The 25,936-nt window shown below is 33.7% G+C and overlaps 1 long non-coding RNA gene across 2 annotated transcripts in view; it reads left to right on the forward strand.

Moving 5' to 3' along the window:
* The window catches only part of LOC118188859 (uncharacterized), an 85,143-nt gene that overhangs the window by 50,920 nt on the left and 8,287 nt on the right, over positions 1–25,936 (forward strand). For both annotated transcript variants that reach the window (XR_004758185.2, XR_004758184.2), the window contains exon 2: positions 18,542–19,382. This is a non-coding gene — a long non-coding RNA (uncharacterized LOC118188859). The remainder of the gene's footprint in view (positions 1–18,541; positions 19,383–25,936) is intronic.

Below are 25,936 nucleotides of genomic sequence, written 5' to 3' on the forward strand. Positions count from 1 at the left end.
TCAATATTTAAAATTTATTTAGAAATTTTTATGAGAGCAGGAGCATTTTAGAAGAAAATTAGGGATTTTCTCGTACAAAATGTTTTGATATAAAATGAAATTTGATATCGAATGTTTTTATACAAGTCTGAATGTTTGTTAGAATAAAGACACTCTCCCGAAGTTCGAAGTTTAAAGCAGATATGAAATTGAAAGAAGAGTGAAAATTGATAATTTTTTTTTTTTTGACTGAAAGAAACAAAATGCAGTGAACAACATTGAGAAATCAAATTGAGTAATACTTTTACAGCCTGTTTAAAAAAACGGTGTATTAGTTGTTTAGTGTATTAGTGTTTTGTAACTTTGTTTAGGAAAAATTTTTCCATCACATTTCTGTAAGCATAAATAGGAAGTGTTTGACCGAAATATTTTGATGAAATAGGAGCATAAATATTTCCTTACCCTTTTTGTCATTCGAAAGAATTTTACAGGCAAGATTTTCGAGGTACTTTTGAGACGCATAATTCAGGATAATGAAAGGAAAAGAAAGATATATGGATATGAGTTATTATTATTATTGTTCTTAATGTGGTCCTAGGTTGGAAGATTTAACAAATAAGTGTTAGATTAATATGAATCGATCAGTGCTAGTCAGTTAATTGAAAGTATGAAGTTTTAAAACTATTAATGGATGTGTAATAGTTAATTTTTGTGAATTTTTTGTGTTTTGCAAATAGATGAAGATTTTAAGAATAATAACTACATTTTTGCATTTGAAAAAGCTAAAACTCTAGTTCATAATTTAGTCTGTCAAATATACATAGTTAGGGAAAAGCATTTCAATGTTATTTATTAGCCCAATGGAGCGTTAGCTAAGAAGGGCTATTAATTTCGTTTTGGCATTTTGCATCGATTCACTTTCTGTGTTGATTCACTTTTCAAACTGTTGCCACAAAATATTAAAGCAGTGTATTATATTTATAAAGATTAAATAATGAAGAATCTGCATAAATGTATGTTATGTTTCTCGCATTGTGATAAAACAACGGTACCTAGAGCCATCACATTTTGGATAACGTAATCCTCCTCCGAATATGGGTATCTGGAAACCCAAATTTGGAATTCGTTTTATTATCGATTTCATATTTTGTAACACGTCATATTTCGTAAGGAATTTTTGATTAAGAACCTCAACGATTTCAAAGCAAGCAATGGCAACATTGTACAGAAAAAACATTTTTATCTCTAGCTCACGAATTGTGTATTGGAAATTCTAAAGATATGCTCATTTTAAAATTATTTTGCGATATTCCTGTTGAATTGAATTTTATAGTTTAAGTGCGAAGAACACATGATATTTAATAAGTAAAGGTAACACAGAAACCGTTAAAAAATGCCCCTTTGGGCGTAATGTAAAATCTGAAAGCTTTGAGATTATTTTTAGGCTATTTTTGCTATGTCACAGTTTTCAACGTATTTTGTAAGCACCGATATTGGCTCAAATATCGACTTTTGTTTTGATGTTTTGTGCCAGTTTTAATGCTGGTGTATCTTGAGATTTCCTAACTGAAATTTTATAAATTTTGAACGTTCCTTAGCCTATTATTCACAAGCACTGAGATGAATGTTCTAAGGGAAATTTCCATAATTTGAACGTCTAAAATATTTTCATTTTTCAGGTATGGATTTCATGTTTCATAAAAGTGTATGCAACAAAATAATTTCATATGTCATGTGTGATTTTATAAGGTGATTGGAAAAGGCCGCTATAGACTTTTTATTTCCTTAAATATTGATCACAGAAATTTATTATCAGTTACAAAGTTTCTTAAAGATACTTTCTTAGAAGGATGATGATTTCCAAATGACTGCCACATAACATAATGTCAGTAATGTGGAAACACGCGTTATCTTGCAATTAGTAAACGCGCAGGTTATAAAACTGAAAGAGTAAAAAGAAGTAATTTTTTGCTAAGCTGTGTGACAAGATGATGAGGGAAAAAAAAAGACTTCTTTTTATTCGCTCAAATATATTCCGCTTTCAAGGTTTTGTTCTTCAGAACTTTTACTTTCTCAGAAATTTAATAATTCGAAATCGGTTGCTACTGACAGTAGATTTTTCTCCTATGGTTGTTGATAAAAACCTTTTAAAAGTGTTTCTCTAACCAACATGGAAGACACATTCTGCTGTTGAAAATAATAACTTCATTTTATTTTATCCTTTTATTAATTAAAATCAGTTTTTTTCAGTTAATAATGCCAAATTCATTTCGTCCCAACGCTTTCAAAATTCTAATAACTGAGCTCTTTCCCATTTTATTGCTGTTTTTTTTTTTTTTTTTTTTTTTTTTCCGATATGGAGCGTTAAGTTTATTTTGCCCATTGATTTTCTTGTAAATTTGTTTGTTTGCTCCTCCCTCTTTTGTAAAACATTTTGCCACTAAAGAAAACCGGCGGATGTCAGATCACCTTCGTAATAGACAAAGTCTTATTCACAATTTGCACCAATCTAAGGTTGCTTTCTAATTTTAATATTTCTCTTGAAAAAGCATTTAAAAAAACCAACTAGAAGAGTTAGCCAGCTTCTTAACCTGTTTCCTGTGTTAAAGAAAATACTATGAAGAGGAGGAGAAAAAAGCTAAACTAGTAAACTGAATAGTTAGCGAACTTCTGTCAAACAGGTAAACAATTCTTTGTGAGTTATATTATTAAATGTTTAGAATGCACATAGGAATTAAAGAAATAAACACTCCACAATTATAAGGATATTTAAACCTGTTGACTTCAGTTATAAAATAAAGACATTAAGATATTAAAAGTAGCTCAACCTTCCACTTTTAATTAACTGGATTTACTATAGTTGGTTTATACAAATGGTACATATAAAAAATGGTTCATATATTTCACAATACGTGTCAAAAGTAATATTAACAAACACAACATTTCCTTAACATAACATATATCACATCTGACATCATCGTGACAAATCCTCGTTAAGTGTGTCAAACACAGGTGTATCATCTAAAACTTTCTCGCAGAAATAAGGATGTTAATCTACTAGAAAAGTTATTTCTCAAAGGTAATAAGAGAGAAAGCGAAATCGGTAAAAATAATAGAGAAAATCTAAATTTATTCTACGAGCTATCAGATCTCGAGCTTGAACAGTAGTATTATTAATGACCATGACAACGCAGTTATAACGATGCTTTCAGTTGAGTGAATGGCTAAAAATGTTTCAGACAAAGTTTTAATGATCAAAAAGAAGAGAAATCGCAAGCACAATCTCAGTAATAAAGAAGTCACTACATCTAATTTTAATGTGGATGAGTAAGTTCAGCTTTTGGCAAACATGCAACTTCATTGTGGTACCTGACAAAAATAATCCATTCTGTAAATATAATATCTGTCACGTAAAGTAACAAAAAATAATAAATTTATTCGCTTTAACAAGCAACTGTAGCGTCATTATTCAGCGACACGTGAAAAGTACAACTTACTCACATTTTTGCTATGAGAAAATTAAGCTGTGTACAAATTATGCAGCTTGGTGCAAAAAATCTTGTAGGGCCACATGTAAATACGTATCTTGAGAATTTGAGCCTATTTTAAAATGCAACATCATTTCGAAACGTAAAGAACAATATACAGTAAGACCCCGCTTAACGCGGGGGATACGTTCCATCAAAGTAGAGCGTAATGCGAAACAGCGCTAAACGAGGCTATCTTTACATGTAAATATTGGGGTTAGGGGAAGATGGCTAGGAAATTGGTTAGGTATTAAATTTAAAAAGTATGTTTTTTTAATAAAAATAAAACCAAACATTTATTTCTTAAAGCCCAAATTAATACCACATTATTATTTCTTGCAAAAATAAAAACAAAATATAAATAACAAAACGAATATTCTTAAAAAAAACAAATAAAATTCTAAGTCAGTCATATTTAGTTAGCCTTCCGCGTTTTCAGTGTTCTGCCTTTTTGTGACAAAAGCATCTAATGTTGTTTGCCTTTTTCTTTTGCGTTGTTCTCTTAAAAGTTCTTCATAAACGGATAGAGCATCTCTAACACCACGCCTTACTTTTGAGCTCCTGTCAAAATTCGGATCATTTTCAATGAATTGATCCATTATTTCAGTTATGGTAGACAAACTCCTTTTTACAAACGCCATCGAAAGTTCTTTTTGCTCTTCTTCTGAATCACTGCTGTCAACATTTTTGTTTTCTTCTTGTTCAGTTAATTCCTTGAGCTCATCATTAGAAAGACTAGCCGCTGCTTCTTGAATTATTTCTTCGACATCTTCCACATTTACCCCTTCAAAATATGTCTGTACAATACCGCACCAAACAAGAAATACAAGTACACTCTTTCGGATATGTATTTGAAACCTATCGCTGCATAATATTTCGGGGAATCCCCGTATGCTGCGAGCGATTTCGTGGAATCCCCGGGTTGAAATAAAAGAGCGTTAAACCGAAACAGCGCTAAACGAAACAGCGTTAAGCGGGGTCTTACTGTATCTGTTTAAGAACAGTTTTCTAAGAAATTCCAAACTTTACATAATTCTAAAATATTAGGATTTTAGGTTAACATAAGTAATTTTTTATTTATTTTTTGTAAACTGACACTTTATTTCAGAAGAAGAGGGAATAGAAAAATTTAAAGAAAAGTAACATATATTAAAGCTTCTGCATATAGCCGCTGTATATTAAGTATGTTGGAAGGTATGAAAAAAAATAACGTTGAATTGGGACACGTTTGATATCAATTACTAAAGCATTTTAGGCTTACTACGCACAAGCTTTCAAAACCATCACTGAGCATCAAACGATATTAGTAAGAAACTCTATTTTCAGTTACGTACAGTTTATTTGTTGACTTCCTGTCACTCACCTTCTCTTTCAGTTTCATTCAATGTTTTCAATCAAGTCCAACAATTATGAAGTTCAGTAAAGTGTCCTCTCTAATTTAAACATAAGCCACTTGTTTATGGTTTGCTCTGTACTGCATGTCCAGAAACGTTCGATCAGTATTTCGCAGCATGCCAATAGTTCATCAATATGTTCCTGTCTGAAAAACGTACATAACCTAATAGCAATTTTTGAATGCTATGCAATCTACATTTGTCTCAGTTAATATGTATTCTCGCATCAGAATGGTAGTAGAATGCTTTGAATCACTTAGCTTGCAAATGTTTTTCGCTTTGTTGAGTGCCAATGAAATTTTTCTTTTCTAAATTACAGTTAATCATAACCATTGTCCCCCATATTTTTATTTATGATCGCGAGCCCAATTTAAACACCTCATCCTTTGTTTTTCTATTATATAAAGACTTCTACGAGGGCTTTGGGACGTCTAAGTCATTTTCTTCCAATCCTGCAATTTGCGATTTAAAATTCACTTGGACAATAGCTACTAAATGCTCAATTTCTCACAGCTTTGAAAACAGTCTTTAAGTTCAACAGAATAAGGTTGCCTGAGGATAACAGGCACAATAATTATTCTTTATTCTTCATTTTCTGGGCCGATTTTCTAACTGTTTGTCATGCTGAAATGAATAATTCGCTTGCTAACCATCGAGTAATGACAGCCACGTTTCACTTATTGTTACGGCAGGAAATTCTTTCTTTAAACAGCACAACAATCGCAGCTTCTGAATGCACTTTGTGTTCAGGCAGCGTATTCTGCCGATGATTAAAAGAGTAATACTTTAAAAGACGAGAGTTATCTTTCGTTCGATAACTCGGTTATGGAAAATGTCACGAGGACTATCTTTTTCTTTGTGGAGGCGTTTTGAAGGAAATTAGATTTCATTCCCGTTATCCACGATGAACTTGAAACTAGTATAGTAAACACTAGTGAATCTAAGAGTTAACAACTTCACATTTATTGTGCAGATTATAAAGATTTAATGGTATTCTTCTAATATGCTCTTGTGCTCGATTCAACTCAATTTCCTGAAACGCTAAAGTTGCTTATGAAGATTTTTCTGCTCACAGAAAACCTAGTTATTGTATAGGATAAGGTACAAAAGAATGAAACGATTGAAATTATGTTCTATTCGACTTATGAAAGGTAAGAATCAGCCATGTAGCGATGACTGTTTAAAATACCGTGAATACGTGCTAGGGAAGAGCAGAATTGAAATTCACTTACCCCTCCTCCCTAACAAAACGCCAGGACCTGAGATGGTATTTCAATCAAACATATTACACATAGACTAAAACGCAAGAAAATCAGCCGAGCAGCAACTGCACCTTCAACGCATCAAGTCTGAACCTAATTATTCTTGGTGGTTCAGACTTGGTGCGTGAAGGTGCAGTTGCCCCTCGATCCCTACTTTTTGACTTCGCTCATTTTCTTGCGTTTTAGTCTATGTGTCATATGTTTGATCAGATAGCCTGGCTAAGTAAAAGTAGGCGGCCTGGGTAACTCTGATTCAAAATCCTGTTACAACCACGTGCAGTGCTGATAAGGACCACGTGTTTCTGAGACTCCTTTGCCAATGCTTTATTTTTCTTCTTTTTTCCCCTTTCTTGGAATTTCGTTCTCCTGATGAGGAGGGACCTTTAGCTGCCCTCGAAATCGATTGAGTGTTTTAATATACTTACGCCAAATACAAGGTTGTTATTTTTTAACATGGTGCTTTTTTTAACCCTCCAGCCGGTAAGGCTATATATATATATATATATATATATATATATATATGCTTACCGGCTGGAGGGTTAAAAAAAGCATCAGTTTTTCTTCCATTTATATTACTTCCAGGGACCGCTACTGCGCGTAGGGGATTTGCACATATACTGCGGTGCTAATCAATTGCATGTTCTATTCTGATCTGAGCGCCATGCAGATTTTGGATAAACTGGACACGTCCTTACCTAGATTGCAACTTTAATTGATAATAGTGATTTCTTGTTTTAAAAAACATTTCCAAACTGCAACTGGTATAATTTATATACTGTTAGCAACAAAATAATTATCACATGTGACATGCATCCGTTATATTAGCTAAAATTACACATTAGAAAGAATTATAGTGGACTGGTCTCATAAGATATCGTATTTGTTAGCCACCTATGCATCGCGAGAGTCATTCTTATTGGCATAACTTTAAAATTAATACCAGTCAGTTTAATGCTTTAAATATTTTGATTTCTCTACAAAACTGTCATCAAATGAGTATATTATTTATTACAATATTTGCAATTGTCACTGCATTTGAAATGAGTTCAGAATTTGAAATGCAAATTTACATGAAATTTTGCAGAACTTTAGCACCAAACTTAAATGTTCACAAAGGATATGACCCAAATTGTTTGCTTCTCAGAGGAAAAAAAATCTTAATTTAAATTGCAAAGTGAATTTATATAATGAAAATCTTCAGCATAAAATGTAAAAAAAAAAAAAAATGTGCATAAAAAATACTTAGATAGTAAACTAATTTGTAATTAATTATCGTATTATTTAATAAATTAATATCAAATGTAATCTAAAATGCACGTATAACGCTTCGTCCAATTTTATTGAATTAGCATGTAGTTAAATGCATGATATTTAGTTTTTGATGTACTAAATACACAACTGGCCATTTAAATTGCTACACTATGACGCGGCATTCAACAGACATCAAATTTGTATGAAAGGTATTATATACTGGTATAAGCAAACCATTAGTGTAAGAAGAATATACCCATACCAGCACATGTTGGAGTTCTATCACAGCAGGATCGTGGCCTAGGTAAATTGCGGTTTATCGTCCCGCGATATTGAAAAAATGATTTCATGGATTGGAATCCCATTACTGCCAGAGTAATATGGAATCGATGGGTACAACAGGGCCCTACTGAAAGCCATGCAGGATCTCAGCTGCCCAGGGCCAATAACTCCCGAGTGGACAGACATGTTGTCTTCTCGACCTTGCAGGATCGTACAGCCACGTCACGAACCCTGTCTCCGAAATTTGTCTCGTGTGCAACAAGTTCCCGCTCGGAAAGTGCAACTTCTGCAGCATCATGGACTGTCAGCGCAGTGGACATTGTTGCGCCTTCTTTGATGCTTCAGCAGCCACAGTAGCGTTACAGTGGAGCAAAGAACGATGACACTGGGCACAGAAGTGGGACTTCGTCGTTTTTTCAGACGAATTCTGGTTCTACGAACAACATCAAGATGGGCGTATCCGTGTGTGGAGGCCCAAGGAGAACAAACATTGCCAGTTTGCACTCGTCAGCGTCATACAGGCAAAAAACCTGGCATGCTGCTAAGGGAGTGACACTGGGTACCCATCACAGTCATCTCTTATTCGGGCAGCCGGTAATGTGGCCATCCACCTTAGCACTTCTGATGTGCTAAGAGCGGCTGCTGTGTGTTATCTTCGAGGTCTGTGTGACGCCATTTTTCAACAAGCTAATGGACGACCGCATGTTGCAAGTACTGTTCGTACCTTTCTCGATACAGGAGGTGTTCGATTTTTTTCACTAGCCAGCTTGTTCTCTAGATCTCTCACCCACTGAGAACATCTGGTCATAGGCTGTCGAGAGACTGACACACCACCACTCGCTAGCCGCTGCGACTGATGAATTCTGAAATATAACTGAAGGGCCATGGAATGAAATGCCCCTACCTAAATCACCCAAGCTCAGTTCGACTCGATGCCCAGCCATCTAAGCTAATTTTGACTCTGGCAGCGCAAGCCGTGACGTTGTTGCTGTCACAGGTGGCAGTTCTGTGTATTGAATTTTGTCCGCTGTGCATCCCAAGCCATTTGCAAATTTAATTATACCTTCTTGTCATTATAAGATATATGCACAATAGATGATTCTGCTATTTTCTTTCCTTCTTGGTGTGTACACAAAGCTGCTATAATAGTTTTAATGGCCAACAGTGTATTTACTTTTTGAAAAGAGAGAAACTTGAACATAGATTCTCGAAACGCACAGACTTTTCTTTCATAAACTTAGACCACTTAATTTTAAAGTCGGAGTGTTTCTTATCCTCATATCAGCTCGAATATATCCAAGATAACTGACGTGCTAACTTCAGTCCCTGTACACAAAAGACTAATAAGCATTAAAAAACGGCCCATGATTGATTGCTAATTAATTTATTGGTTTAAAGACTTCAGAAAGGGAAGTTTAAAAAGTTTTGTTTTATTAAAAAAAAATGAGTTGTGCTATGTAGGAAAAAATTCTTAAGCGGCTGAAGTAATTTTAATATATATAACTTTAGTGTAAATATAAATTGAGAAATATCTTCAATTTATTACAATTTGATGAATTTTACATAATGTTTCGAAAGTTTTCATTTACAAATATTCATTAAATAAGAGTCTTATTTTTTAAATATTTGGAAGCGATCTAGCCAAAGACTATGAAACTATATATATATATATAGATTGAAGTACTTCTACATGCTTAAACTAAAACGAATGTGTATTAATAACTGTCTTTACCATTTTCAACAATGAAATTAATTAGTGCAATCATATATCCTTTATATGTAAATTATCTATAAAGTTTTCAGAAGTCTTCACCTTTAAAGCAATAAATACTCAGCAAAAAAGCAGAAACTATGCGGGGGAAAAACAAAGCAATAGCTATGCAGTACTAATTAATAACACGATTTTAATCTATTACAGTTTCTTGAGTCACTGTTAAATAGATCATAATCAGGGGCGTCATCTTAGGGTATGCTATGCATACGACGCATATAATTAGTGGCTACTTTAAATACGTTAAATCAAAAATTTCGTAGAGAAAGTGGCCCTGTTATTAAAATAAATTATTACTGGGAGCTTGACCTGGAATGAATACCAGGCGAACCGGCTCGCTGCATGGGACGTTTTTTTGGTTATCCTCGTGTGTAAAGCGGATATGTGCCAAGTTCCTTTAGAAAGTTCTCTACGAAAGCATCTCAGCCCTTAGATAGCACCGCATGTTTTTCCATAAATAACTTAATTTAGCCACAGTTTAGCTGAGCCGTAGAAAAGCAGATTATCAGAATAACGTGAAAAAGAAGATAGATAATATTTTTGATGTCAAAAAAAGAAAAAGATTTTCAGATTATATTTAATAATTAATTCAATATAACTATTGTTTTCGTTAACCCCAAAGTCCCAAATGATTTTCGAGATTCTTTAATAAAGATATGTTTTAGATAAAGCTATTCTTTCAAAACTCATAAATTAGTTTCTGAAGATTATGTTGTCTAATTTCATTCATCTAAATTTATTTCTGACAGAGTTTATCTCTAGTTCGCCATATATACTGTGTAAAATTTTGCAGAGTCCATGTTAATTAACCCATTTTCGTATGGTTTGCATCTATGCTATCGCTTCTTCTTTTCGTAAACCGTCACCCGTATGAAAATGATTTACAATTATTTGAGGCAGAGTTCTTGAAAGTTTTAGAGACAGAGATTTTCGCAGCGACGCTTGCAGTTGTGCTTTTCTCTTGTCCAACTCTGTATATTAGTCAGACAGTTTTAAACAGTTTGCTAGCCGAAGTTAAATTGCGTGTTTAAAAGTGGAGCCAACGCTTAATTAGGCCATTGGTATTGTAATCTCCTGCTGCGAATTGCTTTAAATTGTGAGTTTGACTTGAATTAATACCAGCAAGTGGTGGAGTTTTAATTTGTATGTACAAAATGTGCAATTGCTAAGCTTAAGATTTTATTCAAAAGTTATTTAAAACCTTTTTGTCTCTCTTTTGAAATTTCACAAACGAAGCTATTACTCGTTTGTCGGTCTAAATAGGGTTTAAAGATTAAGTTAAATTTATACAGAGGAGAGCCCTATAGTTTTAGATTAAAATTTTGTGCAGTTTATTTCTGTCTTATCAATGTTTACAATCAATTTTCTTAGCCCACTGCAAATGAAAAACTCAATAGCTCTGTAGCAAACCAATAACGCATCAGCAGTCCATATAAAATTATTACAGAATATCGGCTCTGAACCTTTTTGCCTCTTTCTTTTTTCTTATTATGTATGAGTATATCATTCCCTCCCCTCCCCCAAGTTTTTTATTCAGATAATGCATACCAAATACTACATAACACTAAAACTATTCCGTTTCAGTATAGTGTAAAGTTACTGTATATATATATATAGTTTATTACATTTAATAAATATGTAATGTTTATATATTTTATTTATTATAACTTATTAAAATGTTTAATAAATATAAATAAGAAAATATTTCCATTGTTGTTGCTTCTTTTATTATCAACACAAAGAAGCCTAATTTAGCATATTCAGCCGTTTTAAATTAGGTGATTTAAACGTCTGTTATATGCCTTTACAAAACCTTTTAAATACACTTTGAATATATCAATTTGGGGACGAATACGTCTCTCCTAAAGTGCGAAAGCTGAGAACGGTTGAAACAGTCTCTTGTAGATTCATGTTCAAGTAACCTGTATTAATATTAAGATGTGTATGTAATCCTTTTAAAGGAATTATTTAACTACTCTCCCAGTGCTTTCATGTTGTAAATGGTTAACATGTCCAGCTAGATGATGAAAGAGTCAGGATTCAAATACTGGCGAGGGCGTAGGTGATTTTGTACGTTTCTCGCTCCGAGATTCAAAATAGTCTTGCAACTTAAAAATTAATGCTAAGTGAAAGAGTGCCTTATTTACCTAAAAATGGTGAGTAAATTTGAGTTACATTTTCTGTTTGAAAAAATTCAACTTTTGATGCAAATATTATATGCAGCCAAACACGAAATATTTCAAGCGAGAATTAAAGCTCAGATGCTTAGCTTTTCAGGGTTCGAAATCTGTAACTTTGCACCTGCCTCTAAACAGTAATTTACAGCTCTGAAAATAAATAGATAAACAATAAATAAAATTGATAACATAACAACAAGTTCGTTTGTAGTTACCAACCCCCCCGGGGCTCGACGTAGAGAACTCTACGAAGCTACTGGCTAGGATCTGTACCTAGGCAGTCTCGGCCACGGGGGATAAAATTTATGAACTTGGTGGTTCTGAAGCCCCAGGGAAAGGTCACTTATTGGCCGGCCTCGGGGACTGGCATGTCCCCTCGGTTTGCTGGGTAACGGCCCACTGCGACGGGCTCGCCCATGCGACTGGCAGGAGCAACTTGACGACCGGTGCTGCCTGGTGCCTTATCCAGGTGGTGCGCTGCTCCCTTGGAAGCGAAATAGTGGAGGTTGAACCTCCACGAAGTGCCCAAAGGGGGAGTGGACCCGTAGTGTGATTGGGTTCACGAGGCGGGCAAGCCAAAATCTTGTTGTAGTTACCAACAAAGCTACCTATGTATTACTAGTGAAAACAGAACAGAAAATTCTGCGATTACTATTAAAGATAGCTAAGTATTCTTCCAGGCTATGAAAATTACGTGGTTTAGTCTGCTATAAATAAGGGAGGACATGATTTTCAAAACAAATAAATGAATAATTTCGAAGTGTAAACTGATCTAAAAATACAGACCTTAAAAAATGTCTAAAATACAGACCTTGAAAGAAGCTTTTCTCATAATAGCTTTCCTATGACATTTAATATTGAAGATAGTATTACAATCATATTGAAGATAGTAATTCCATTATATAATCATTCTGTAGCTATTTTTAATTTTATGCGCATGGAAAATGTACATTTCTGCAATACTTTATTCAAACTGTTATTTTTATTATTGCTTTTTTATTACAACAATGTTTCAGATCTGATTGCCTCTTTTCAACCTGTATCAAGAATCTTTGTTCAATAATCTTTATTTGTCGCATTGTTTTGTTCGAGCATTTTCTATGGAACTGTATGAACTTTTGAAGCCTATGCTCTTGTTTCAGGCAAGTAAATTCGATCTGTTTACTTCAAAATTTATGCATTTTATGTGGCAATCATAACATTTCCTCATCGAAGACACAATGGTATATATAACGTCTATACAGCATTAATCAACACTTTCAAAATATGGTTTTGTTTGGTTTTATAACACAAATTTTACTCTTCGTCACATTATCCTCTGCTGTGAATCAATCATAATTTTACATTTTCTCTTTAGTTTATTCTTACTGAACTTTTAATTTAGATTAGTTAATACAGAGCTTACAGAGTTTAAATTGTAACCTGTTAACTACTGCAGCATCTACAACAATGCTTTGAACATGCATGTTAATTCATCATGACCATCACATATTATATGTAAATAAAATACACTGCTGGCCATTAAAACTGCAACACTATGAGGGAAAGCAAACACAAAAAAGATATTTATTGCACGCAAACAGTACGGCATGAAGACAAAATGATTAAATTGTCAGCATTTTGGAGGCTTACACAGGGCGAAATTAGTAGAAACAGCTGCAATCCCTGGCAACTAAAACGGCCCTTACCCACTTAGGCATGGAGTCGAACTGGGCTTGATGGCAGAAATGGACAACTCATTCCATGCTGTTTCAAGTCTGCTGCTATGCCACACTTCATCAACCGTATTAGCTGGAGAAGTGAAGCGGGTCAGTCTCCCAGCAACCCAAGACCAGATGTTTTCAATGGGCGACAGATCTGGAGACTGTGCGGGCCAGGGCAAATACCCTGTGTATCGAGGAAGGTCAGAACACGACGTGCAACATGTGACCTTGAATTATCTTGTTGGGAGATGGCGTTTGGCAGGCCTCGAGCATAGGGCGCAACCACTGGATGTAAGGCGTCAGAAATGTAGCGATCTGCTTTCAAATTACCGTCGATCCGAACTAGTATACCGAATGGCTGCCCAAACTATCACACCAGGTGCAGGGCCCCTATGCCGATATTGAATGCAAGCAGGCGACGTGTGGTCACCTCAAACACTTTAGACACATATACGGCCATCAGAATACAGCACGTAGAGCCGGGACTTGTTTAAAAAGAGGATATTGTGCCACTCCTGTACCCAGCTTTGTCGTTTGGAGCATCAGTGTAGTCGTCTCTTTCTATGCTGCATTGTTAAGACGAAGCCGAAGTAATGGTCACCCTGCTGATAATCCACGCTGCTGCAAACGTCGACGCACCTTACCGAGCGGATACTGGGATTGCTGCAAATATACCCATTTCCTGACTAATGGTCCATTTTGTGGTTGTACGGTTTTGCAGGGCTGACTTCACAATATGTCTGTCCTCTCGGGCGTTATTCATAAGAGGGCGTTGAGATTTTGCATGCCGTTCAGTATAACCCTCAGCAACCCATATTCGCATGACAGTGATTGGATGTCGACCAGTGCGACGGGCGATATCACGGAACTATAATCCACACTCTCGGTAGGCAACGATCCTGCCTCTATCGAATTCCGACAATTTTGCTGGTAAGCATTTCTTCTTATTATTCGAGGCATAACACAATATTTTGAACAAACCCTGACCTTCCAAAGCGCTTTTCGAATGAGAAATCCACTACACAGCTTTTCTTTTCTGCAGTGCTTCAGATGTCATTTCTCTCTCCTACCTCGTTTAAATGCGCTGAAATACTAATCATTTGCATATCCTAACCTCTTCTTCCTTTCACGTGAGTTTGACGTTCTTCAAATTATTCCTTCCTGGTGTTGCAATTTTAATGGTCAGCAGTGTACATTTAATAAAGTATGAAACACATTTTATCTTTTAACGATCTGCATTCGTAAGAAAAAAAATAACAAGAGATACAGTGTAAATTGTTGGAACATTTGGTGCTGGTGTTCCTCATTTCCCATGCATGATCAAACTGCACATTAATTTAGAGTTGGGGGAAAAAGTCAAATATAGGTATACAAAAAGAATACTTCACAAATTAGATGAAAGATAGGAACATAATGAACTTCACTGATAAAAACGGCAAATCATGTAAAGGGCTAATAAAAGATGCCTTCGTGGAGGATATTCTAAGGCAACTTGCTCTTTTCTACACATGGGCTTCTTTAGTGTCTTTGAAGTAATTGTTTGGAAATATGGTTGCTTTGTATTCATCTAACAGCCAATGATCTTGTTTCTCAATTTTTATTACATACCATGCGAATGTCTGGGAGAAGCCATGTTTCTCTCCAGCTAGGGAATTTAAGTGGTATTTTACCAGTAAAAAAATCTTTATTGCATTTTCAATGAAATTTCATTGAGTTTAAAGTCTTATTTCAGTTAGACTAGAAACTAGAATAAGAGTCTAGAATAAGACGTGTTCTTATTTCAGTTCAACGAATTTCGGTTTCTAGTCTAAATAAGGAAATGTTCCACTTTTTTGGTCATTTTCAAGCCATTTTATTTCTATAGAAATTTGATCCTTTACCAATTAGGTAACATTTTGCTTATTTTGGCTTTTGAATACATTTTGTATCTTGCATATCTTCATTATAGTGACACAACAAAATAGAGGGCAAATGTTTTCTGAAAATACCGCATGTTTCATTTTGAAAAGTTTCCGTGACTACCGTCAGGTTTGATGTTCCTTTTCCAGCACCGCAGCTAAGCATAAAATCTTAAAATTTTCATTTCCCCGGAATTTATTTGGAATAACTGCAATATAATTATGTTTTTAATAAAAGAATTTTTTTGGGTGGGTCATTTTTTATCGATAACTTTTTTGGCACTTACAATATGTTATCCCTTTTTTACACTCTTATCGCGGGTAATCATCAAATTTCCACCTATTTTCTTGTGATTTTTTTTAAACCCTTGCCTTCGAAGGACTCCAGTAAAAATTTTACTAAATTGTTGCACTGGTTGATTTAATAATTTTTTTAGGTGTTTGAAAGATTCAACTATAAGGGAAAAAAAATTAGTACACTGCTGTGCTTGATTAAATTTCTCTGACACTTAAGCATTCGTAGATAGGTAAGGAAGATTTTATCCTACTTCATATGGTACTTGAATCTTTTGTCTAAGTTGTTATCAGGATTACTGATTTTCATTATAATATATTTTAAGAAAAATGTTACATTAATTTCATAAGAAACATATCTAGAAAAATATCATTATCTTCATAAGAAACATGAACTTTAATTTAAATTACTATGAAAATAAGAATCATTGCTTTGTAAACTGTTTCTATCTGACACAAAAATTACTTCTTCATCATATTCAAAACGAACAATTGACCACATATAACCACTATATCGTACTGATGGACCAAGTTTATATTTTAATTTATTTTATTACATATCAAGCAAATATTTGAAAAATAGTTATGTTTTCCTCTATCTGGTCAATTTCAAGAGCGATTTTGACTAACAGACTGCACAGTCTTTACTGCAACTTTAGCAAAATTTTAAAAGCTGAATTGAGTGCTTCACTACCAGTTTGGTAGTTTCTGATTACTTTCTTCTAAAAAGAAAACATTATTCATAACTTAGTACAAAAAATAATTTATACATATACTATACTTTTTTTGATTAATTTTCAAAATATTTCCTTTTTTGCGAAATTTTATTCGCAGTCCAACACCAAAATATTACTAATTTTCACTTTTTCAATGCGGTTCGGGCATGACAAATATTCATTATAGAAAATTACATTTGTTTACACCTTGACAGCACAGGTGACCAGGAGTTATGTTCTAATTTTTAATTACATAATTTACAAATATTTTTTTTTTTTTTTAAATTCTTGCTCTTTTTCTTTTGTTTGCTCAGTTTCAGGCAATATTTTGCTACTCAAGAGGCTCCTTTACTGTGTTTTTTTTTTTTTTATGTACGAGTAAAATCTTAAAGGTTGAACTGAATGTTTCATTTTTAATTTGGAAGTTTCCAGCCATTATCTACTCAAAAGGAACTTTTCGTAAATTATTATCAAAATAAAGTAACATGCATTTTGTTGTATTCTTGTTTAATTATCAAACTGCTGTTTAACTATGATATTTTATTCCTAGTCAAATACTGAAGTTATTACTAACTTTTCGCTTTTCAAATGCATTTTGTAGCTCTTTGTTCATCAAATACCCATCAGTGAATTCCCTTTACATATTCTTTTTATTTTCAGCTTGTGATGTCTTAAAAATGCGCAAAAAATATATTTATAGATCGTTTATATTGGTTACTGAAATAGATTTCTTGAGTGATTGGGAGAATAAGTATTTATTTTGTTCACGAGTATGAAACTGATGTTTTCTTCAAATTTAATTATTCAGAGTATTGATCAATTTACGACAAAATGCTGGTTTTGTTATCATTAGTTAACATTCATATGAACTCCAGCATTTTAAATCTTTCACTCGACTGTAATTTTTCCCACCAGTAATTAGAAAACGAGTAGAGCAAATGCAAGATATATAGGATATGAAGTAAAAACTTTGAATTAAAAGGAAGTTATTCCGAACTAAGAAATGAGGTTATTCACATGGATATGTAAATATTTAAATCATTCGGAATAACTTAGCATATAACACATGAATTTAGAAGTGGGAAAATAGTGAAGGAACAGCTACTCTGCTATATCTGGAGAGGAGTAATATAAAATTTATTATATTACAATTCTCCATGAAAAGTGCTCTTCTGAAACTCTAAGTGGGCATTTGATCTTGGCTTTTACGTAGAATTTACAATTCTACTAAGACTTTTATAAGAACTAAGGTCAGGTTCTCACTTAGTTTCAAGGAGTTTAAAAACGTTTATTTACTGATAAATGCAAAATCATAACTCTATAACAGGCCTCAGTAAAGCATTCATGTAAAAACCAAAACGAACTCCGCCAGATCATTCTGCAAAAATACTGTTTAACTAATTAAACGTTAGCATGACATTCTATTTAAATATTCTTCTACAAAATTTCTTGGTCTAACTAGAATTTTATTAAATTGTTGTTACGCAGCTGGCAATGGGGAAAATTTTCAGAGTAGCTAATTTCACACAACTTCTTCCTTTTATGCTTGAGACTCCAATAACTTAGCAAACCTTGTAGAGACATTAGGATTTTTTTGAAGGCAGGCAAGATGAAAAATGAGCAACGCCCCAGCGCGCCCAGCGTGCAGACCACCACACCACGAAGGCATGCCAAGAAGGCGGGAGAAATACCTTATATCCACCCCCTTTTAAGGGCGTTTGAGGTTTTTAGGGCACCCAATCGTCAAATCCTAGGTGGGAAGAATCATCATCCACCATCCTTTTAGTTCGGGTGCCACTGTAGAGACAGGTATTTTTTGGAAGCAAGAGAGATTGAAAAATGAGCAACGCCTTCGCCGGGAGTCGAACCGCGGACCTCTCAAATTCGCGCTGAGCGTACAGACCACTACACCACGAAGGCACGCTAAGAAGGCGGGAGAAATACCTTATAACCTAAGAGAGTAAATACTTCCATTACTGAAAACAAAACATCAATAAGCAAACAAGCTGAAATCTTACATAGGTTATTTAAATTAGCATGCATTCATCGTCGATTAAATGGAAAATGATAGTACTGATAATGATCTGCATGCAACTTTCTTTAGTTTTATCATTCCTTGAAGATACTTAAATAATTTACTCCTTCTGTGCATATATATATATATATATATATATATATACATATATGTACTTTTCCAGAGAAACAATATTTTAATAAAAATATATGTACATGCAGAATTTGCTAATAAATTTTATAAACATTAATTTCTCTTTATTTTTATTTACAGACTGCATAATCTTGGTAACCGAGAGCTCCACAAGATAGGAAGATTTCACTCACGAATCCCATCTCATGCTACTGCATGCAGACCATGATATAACTGTGTTCTAAAAAATAATCGAATGTCTGTAAATATCCATACGCAAGCCTTCCGTTTTAGTGATCACGAATTTCGGTTTGGTTTTCCTCTTTACCAGATCTTTTTTTTTTTTTTTTTTTTTTGCTTCTCCTGCCACTTTTATGGGCGAGTGTACTGGAACGAGAATTAGGAATAACTTACTGGCGTGGTGTTTCCGTCCATTAGCATCTGGAATAGAGGCACGTTTGGTGCACGTGACTCAGCTATTTGTGCACGTGACCGTAAGCCCCACCTGCGTACTCAAGTGAAGTGCGCGGCATATTACGCAGCTGATGATGGCGGAAGCCACATTTATCACCTTTTGAGACCGAGTTGGGACAACTCGAAGCAAAAACTGTTCACTGTAAAGGGCAAAATAGGCCCAAAAGAAATAAAATAGGAAAAAATATGTTATGTAAGAGATTATTTTTGGATTCAATTTTATTACCTCTCACAAGTACGTTATCCATGTAAGTACGTGTTTGGCTCATTACTTTAATTGCATTTTGGCAACAATTCTAGAATTGTCACAAATCATCAAACCAGCTATTATTTCAGTTTCAAAAAGCACAGCCAAAATCATTTGATTGATAGAAAGCTATTAGCTACATTTGTTTGCAGATTTGTTTACGTCTTTGAAATATTTGGAACAGAATGACGTTTCCAAAAAACATGAATAGAAATCATATTTGAAAAAAGAAGGTATACAAGTAGGATATTTGGAAAGAAGGTAAGTTTATGCAACCATTGAACCTAAATGAAAATAAATTGATGCAGAATCAGTAAGATTTTGGAAGATTTGTTGTAAGTGAGACATTATCATTGTAACCAAAGCTTAACATGTAGAGCCTTTATTACGAATAAAAATGTAAAAGGTATCTATAATAGTTTGTTAATTCATTATGCCGTGCAGCGCAGCGACTCTTTGAAGCATAATATTTGCACTTACTATAATATGCTTGTTTCCATACGTCTACCAAATTCCTAACCGATTTTAATACAGATTTCATGCCACAGTAAATCATATTTCGAATTTCATTAAATGGAATTCGTTCTTCGAGTAGAATTAAATACGTCTTTCATGATGGTTTGAAATGTACTATTTGTTTAATGGTTATTTCTACAGATTCGCATTACGTTTCGTTAACGAGTATTGGGACATGAAATTTTATAGTTTTGACTGGTCGCAGTTTTAGTAAAAACTTAACAAATGAAAAGTATTCATGAATAAACTAACGTTAGCTATAACAATGTTATTTATTTAAAAGATTATTAATATTACAATATTTAATAAGACATCTTCATTTTCACTTCACTGTATCGCAGATCTTCCTCGCTGCTATTGCTCACTGCTACAGCCTAGGCTTCAAATCATTTAATGTTGCTGGAACTGCTGTTTGTATTGCTTGCTATAGCTTGCAAGTCACGTCATCGTCTTTATTGTAATCATTTTTGTTACCGCTCAGTCTGTCTTTCTCCTGCAATAATCTTTAAAATCATCAAAAGTATTTGAGATCTCCATTTTCCTGAAGTCCATCGCTATTATAGCTTCATCAATCAGAGCCTGTGCACCCAAAATCCCCGAGTAAATCAAATAGTAAGACGGAAACGGCCACTACGTGGACGAATCCATTTTAAAAGAACTCGCTTTGAGGAAAGGAAAAATTGCATGGATATTAAAAAAATTCAGAGCCTTGAGCTAAAACATTGAGCATTGCCTCACATTGAGGTATAAATGAGCATAAGTGCTATTTCGGAAGAAAAATATTGCATAAAAACTGGGTACATAAAGGGTATTTGTCGAATGGGTATCTTGAATGTTGTTGATAGGAATAACGAACACCCGAGTTGATTGTTCGCGAGATCTTCTCTTTGTAATAAACGCTGATGGGAATTTTTTTTTAACTGCTAATGACTATGTCTGAGACGTGAATTCTTCTTATGACCCAGAAATACAACAGCAGCATATGAATGAGAGAGCTCGCAACAGATTTCCCCGACATTAATAATTCAAAACACAGAAGTCTGCCGCAAAGATTTCGGCCACGACTTTTGAGACGAAAAGGGGCCATTGTTCATTGGCCCGTGATAACACGATAACATATATTTATTTTGCCAATTTACTGACCAGGTTCTGACAAGCCACAAAAGAAAAATGCTGCTTTTGCATTAAGAATTCCCAGACAGCCATACAACACGGCCCATTTCATCTTATTCCCCATCCACTTATTCACCAGCCTTAGCCCCAATAGATTCTTTTCCCGCTTTGTTCACTTCAAAAGTGAGCAGCATTTGTGTGATTCATGTTCTACTGACGACTATAACATTAACAGGAATGTTTTCAAAGCTTCTACGAAACACCTTTTGGCCGAAATCCCACGACTAAATCATAAAAATGCTAGGCGACATAAACTGCTAAACTGCGACATAAACTAAGAAGGTCATTTTAAATTAGGGAGGTATGCTACTTTGACACTTATCTTGTACATACATCTTAAGAGGAGTAAGGCCAAATTAACCTTGTAGAGACTAAAACCTTAAAAAAATCATTTCTCAATTTTTATTTAAAAAATTAACTTGAACAAGATTATAAAAATACATAACATGTTTACGCTATTGTATCAAACGCTAGTAAATTAAGATAAAAGATGTAAATTAAAATGATCAAGCAATTTTTTTTAAAAAGACAATTTTCAAGAGGCAGTTTCTTTTAAATAACTTTTAGTTGAGACTAATACGTATTTTCCCTAATTATTACGCTCTGTTTATGTCAGCGTTATTGTGCATAAAAATTTCTTTTCAGAATTATATCTGTTAGCAGCAAAAATACTTTTCAAAGATCTGAATTCTAAGTAGCTTTTACTGCAGCATAAATGGACAGCCAGGTTTGTTGGTGCAAAATCGTTGAAATTTAGAAAAGGTATATAGTTATGTATGTTAAAGAAGCTATTTTTTATCGAACTGAAGAACTGAAAATTTCAAAGTTTAATATAAACGTATAAAAGTATAGTCATCACAGCATGATTACTCTAATTTAAAATATTAAAAATGTGGTTGAGAGAGCGATTTTTTTCGCGTTTTTTTTTCAATGTTTCAGCACATATTTATAAATTCCTGTTCATCAAACAAATCTTAAACCTTGTTTTATCATGTTACTTACCCAAACGTATCGAGTGAACGCAATTAAATTTTTCATCAGAAAAAGAAATGAATTATTGATTTTGTTTAAAAGAATGGTATACTTTTAAAAATTCGAACTTTTTTAATTAAATTTTTTTTCCAAATTTTTAGGAATTAATTAAACTTTTTCCCAAATTTTTTAGTAATTAATTAAAAAATTTCTAAATTTTTTAGCTCTATATTTTAGAATAAAAATAGGTTCATTTAAATTTCTGAGTAAATTCATAATTCCATTCAATAAAAATTCGATATAATTCTATGAAAACAAAAACAACAACAAAAAAAAAAAAACTGCTATGTCTCCCTGAGCGGGATCATATATTTCAAGTCTATCGTTTCATGGACCTTTCTAGATTTCTTCCCCGAAATAATATAATATTAATAATGTGAGTTTCTTTAAATAAAATAGCAATGAGTTTTACTAAAAAAAAATATTCCAGTTATTAACAACTAAATTTTTAAGTTTTTCTCTGTTGAAAAGGTGTCACTTTGCTTACAACGTGAATGTCTCTTGTATAATCTAGATAATAACACCTCTTTTCTTTTGTTCGATCATTGATAACTCAAAGCATTGTAGTGCTCGTCATAAATCAAATAATTAGGTAATAATAATAATAATAAGAAGAAGAAAAGCGCAATAAAGACTTAAAAAGGAAAGTTTTTTCGTCTTTTTTTTTTTTTTTCTAATAACAAAACACTTAGTTTTTAAATGGCATTTTGAAAATCTCTAGATTATGCATGGATGAAATTCGTGTTCAAAGAGTATTAACTGAAAATCATTTAGATCATGTGCTAAATGCCATTTGTATTAATACAAAATTACAAACACAAAGAGCTAACTATTTCTAAACTTTTAGTTGCTACCAGCAGTAGAACTTGAAAGCTCCCAGATACAAGCGCTGAGTTTTCTATTGCTGGTTACGCACCTGATCTGCTCAAGATTTAACTTTCCTCATTTACTTTCCTCCTTTCTATTCGTGAAATTACTGCCTTTCCCCCTCTTTCTTCTTACCCTCCTCTTTTTTTATGTTAATAAAATTACCAATGTCTGTTTCACTTCAAAGTTTATAAATATGCGGAATTTCGGTTATTACGAACGAAAAGGGAGGAATGGATGTGAAATAACGTTATCACTCTTTGTGTGAGACCGGAACTCTCAATAATAGGGAGAACAGAATTGTTCGGAGTAGGGGAGATGTTATCTAGAAAGGGTAAATTAAACTATCACAACTCTGAGAAGTGATGATTTGATTTCGATTTCCAAATATAATGTATATTTCAACACTAAGCATAAATAATAGATGGTCCTTGGAATGCAGCTTATTTACACCCCTTTGTAACTTTTAAAAGTACCGCCCACACTGTATAGTGGGTTGGGGAACCTGATTGGAGTATCGAATTACGGATATTTTGAGGAAAAAAAAAAACAACTTTTAAAAGTTGTTGATTCTGGACAAGGAGCATAAAAATCTGACTAGTAGATGCATTAAACACAGAGAAAGATTTTTATGAGTTACATCGAAAGAAATTTTCAAGGTTTGCAGCTTACGATATTACGCGGATGGTACTGGAATGAGAATATTCTAATAGTTTCTTTCCAGAAAGTCCTCACTCCGCAAAATATATTTTTCTTTCTTTAGTACTTTTAAATTTATTGAGAAAATACAAGCAACGAAAAAAATTATTGTTGGTTATATTTGTGTTATCTGAGAAATAATGTAAAAAGGAAATGAATTATAAAATTTTGATAGCAGTCACAATTAAAAAATTAAGTTTTGCTCTTATCCCCAGAGATGAAAAAGAATCGATATTTAAAAAAAAAAAAAAAAAAAAAAATAGCGATACATTTTTCACTACATAACAGCGCTCAGACTCCAGTCTCTCTTTGAAGCTGTCATGGAATAAAGAAGTGGCGAATGAATAAAATAACTAAACGTAGGGAGATTTTCTTTTAAACTGACACTACTCAGATCCATCTCTAGCTCGATCTATCAGTTGGAATTCTACCGAATTTGGTAGGGGGACTAATGACGACATGGGAAAACCAATTCCAGGAATAAAAAAAAATTAATTCCAAAAGTTGTCGAAGGGGAAAAACATGGCGATGGCTCTAGTCTACACAACTGAAAATTTACACGAAATGTAGGCAAAATTTTAAAATGCAAATAGCAGTTACGTAAATGATAGCAGCGTCATTAATTCAGTTTCTCACTTTACCTTAGACCACTTTAATTGCCAAATTGTTTTATTTTCATACATCGAACGCAACGGCAAATCTTTGTAAGTTTAGAAATGACAGAAGTCCACGGAAAGACCTTCTATCAATTAATGCATTGAAAGACATTAAAAAATTTGAAGAAACAGTATCTTTAGCAATTCGGTTTGGTACAAGGTGGAAGCCGGTACCAGGACAGACAGTTACTTATGTCGCGACTGCAATCGCTTAAAGCATCCTGCGGGACCACATCTGGTAGTAGCAATGCCAGGGCACCAGTGAGATAACTGAATTTGAATCTTTCTGTATAGCAGATCTTCGGAAAGTTCTTCACTTCTACCCGTACAAGATAAACCGCATTCAGGAATTAAAACACAGAGATTATGGTAAATGAGCTATGTAGGATAGAACAGTGCCACATTTTCCTCTATCGGCAACTTTCAGAACTAATTTTTCCTTATGTCGTCATTAGTCTCCGTACGTAATTTGGTGGCATTATATATAATAGACTGAGCTACAAATGGCTCTAAGTAATGTCAGTTTATAAGCAAACACCGTGTATTTCTCGCTATACTCTCGGTTCCCACTTTTTGAAGATCCACCCAACGGGGTAGAGGATAGCGACTCTGACTGCTGTACTAAAGACCACGTGTTCGAATCCCGGTGAAGACATGAATTTTGTCAACGTATAGTGTCTTTGTGGCATGAGGGCACTCTAAATATCTGGAGAGCTAAAAGTCCTCTCGTGTGGTTTGGTGGTAGGGAAAGAGACCCTTGGGCGCTGTCCTCCAGTGTGTTGTTTCTCAAAATTGGAACGAAAGTCGCACTAGCACCTATATGTTGCTTAAGGCTGTTGCTAACGAAAATCGTAATCATGTACTCCTTGCCACGATAAAATTCGTGGGTTTGTTTTGTTTGGATCAAACAAGTGAGATTAGTTACAACGATATCAACTTTTTGAAGAAGGACTTAGCTATGAGGATTCGTAGCAAACATAATAAAAGCTTCTGAAAAAAAATGTACAAATGTGAGCTGAGCTATATTCACAATTTTGGGCACAGAATGCCAAAAATAACCTTCCGTCTTAATATCATTAAATTGAATAATAATTAGATAATGCATGTCATAAATTAAATAGCTTTCATTAGTATTTTACAAATATCTATCGACACCGCATACTTAGTTTAATACCACAATATCGAAAAAATATAAAGATAGCTTATGTATACGCATGACAGGAAAATTTAAACAGTTTTAAGTAATTTATTTTGGGGAGCATTTACTTTCTGTAAATATGTGCTCAGTTTCACTAAGATTTGTTCTTTTTAATATATCATATTCTATCTTTTTAATATATCATATTCTATCTTTTTAATATATCATATTCTATCTTTTTAATATATCTATTTATATTTATGTGGTCCTAACAATGATGGCAGATAATTTTTAATTCATTTAAAAGTAAAATTCTTTTAAAAAAGTTATGTTTACCCACTACAAGTAGTGTAATTAATTCTTAATTATAATCGTATAGGCGTTATTACAGTGGGGAATGAGTGTTTGATTTTGAACTAAGCTGCTGTTTTTAGACTAGTTTCAGTTTTCGAGAGTCTTTCATCGGTTAATAAATTTGTGTTTTAAAAAAAATATTTTTCAACTAAATCTTTTTCGAAAGCATTTGAACATTCACTAAATAAGACAAGTTTCTCCAAGTTGAACTCGTTCCTCGTGAATCGCAATTATCATGCTTTCTCTGTATTTTTGGTACATTGGCTTTTGACAGCCCTTCTTGCAGGCTCTTTCCTGAACAAAAATATGTCTGCGCAACTAAATACTGACACAGCCGAAAATAAAACTGAGTACTTTGTCAGCAATTTTTTAAATAAATA

Source organism: Stegodyphus dumicola, chromosome X1 (assembly GCF_044657685.1).
Source record: "Stegodyphus dumicola isolate Sdum_Otavi_A_Nest chromosome X1, ASM4465768v1".
Classification (NCBI taxonomy): Eukaryota; Metazoa; Arthropoda; class Arachnida; order Araneae; family Eresidae; genus Stegodyphus; species Stegodyphus dumicola.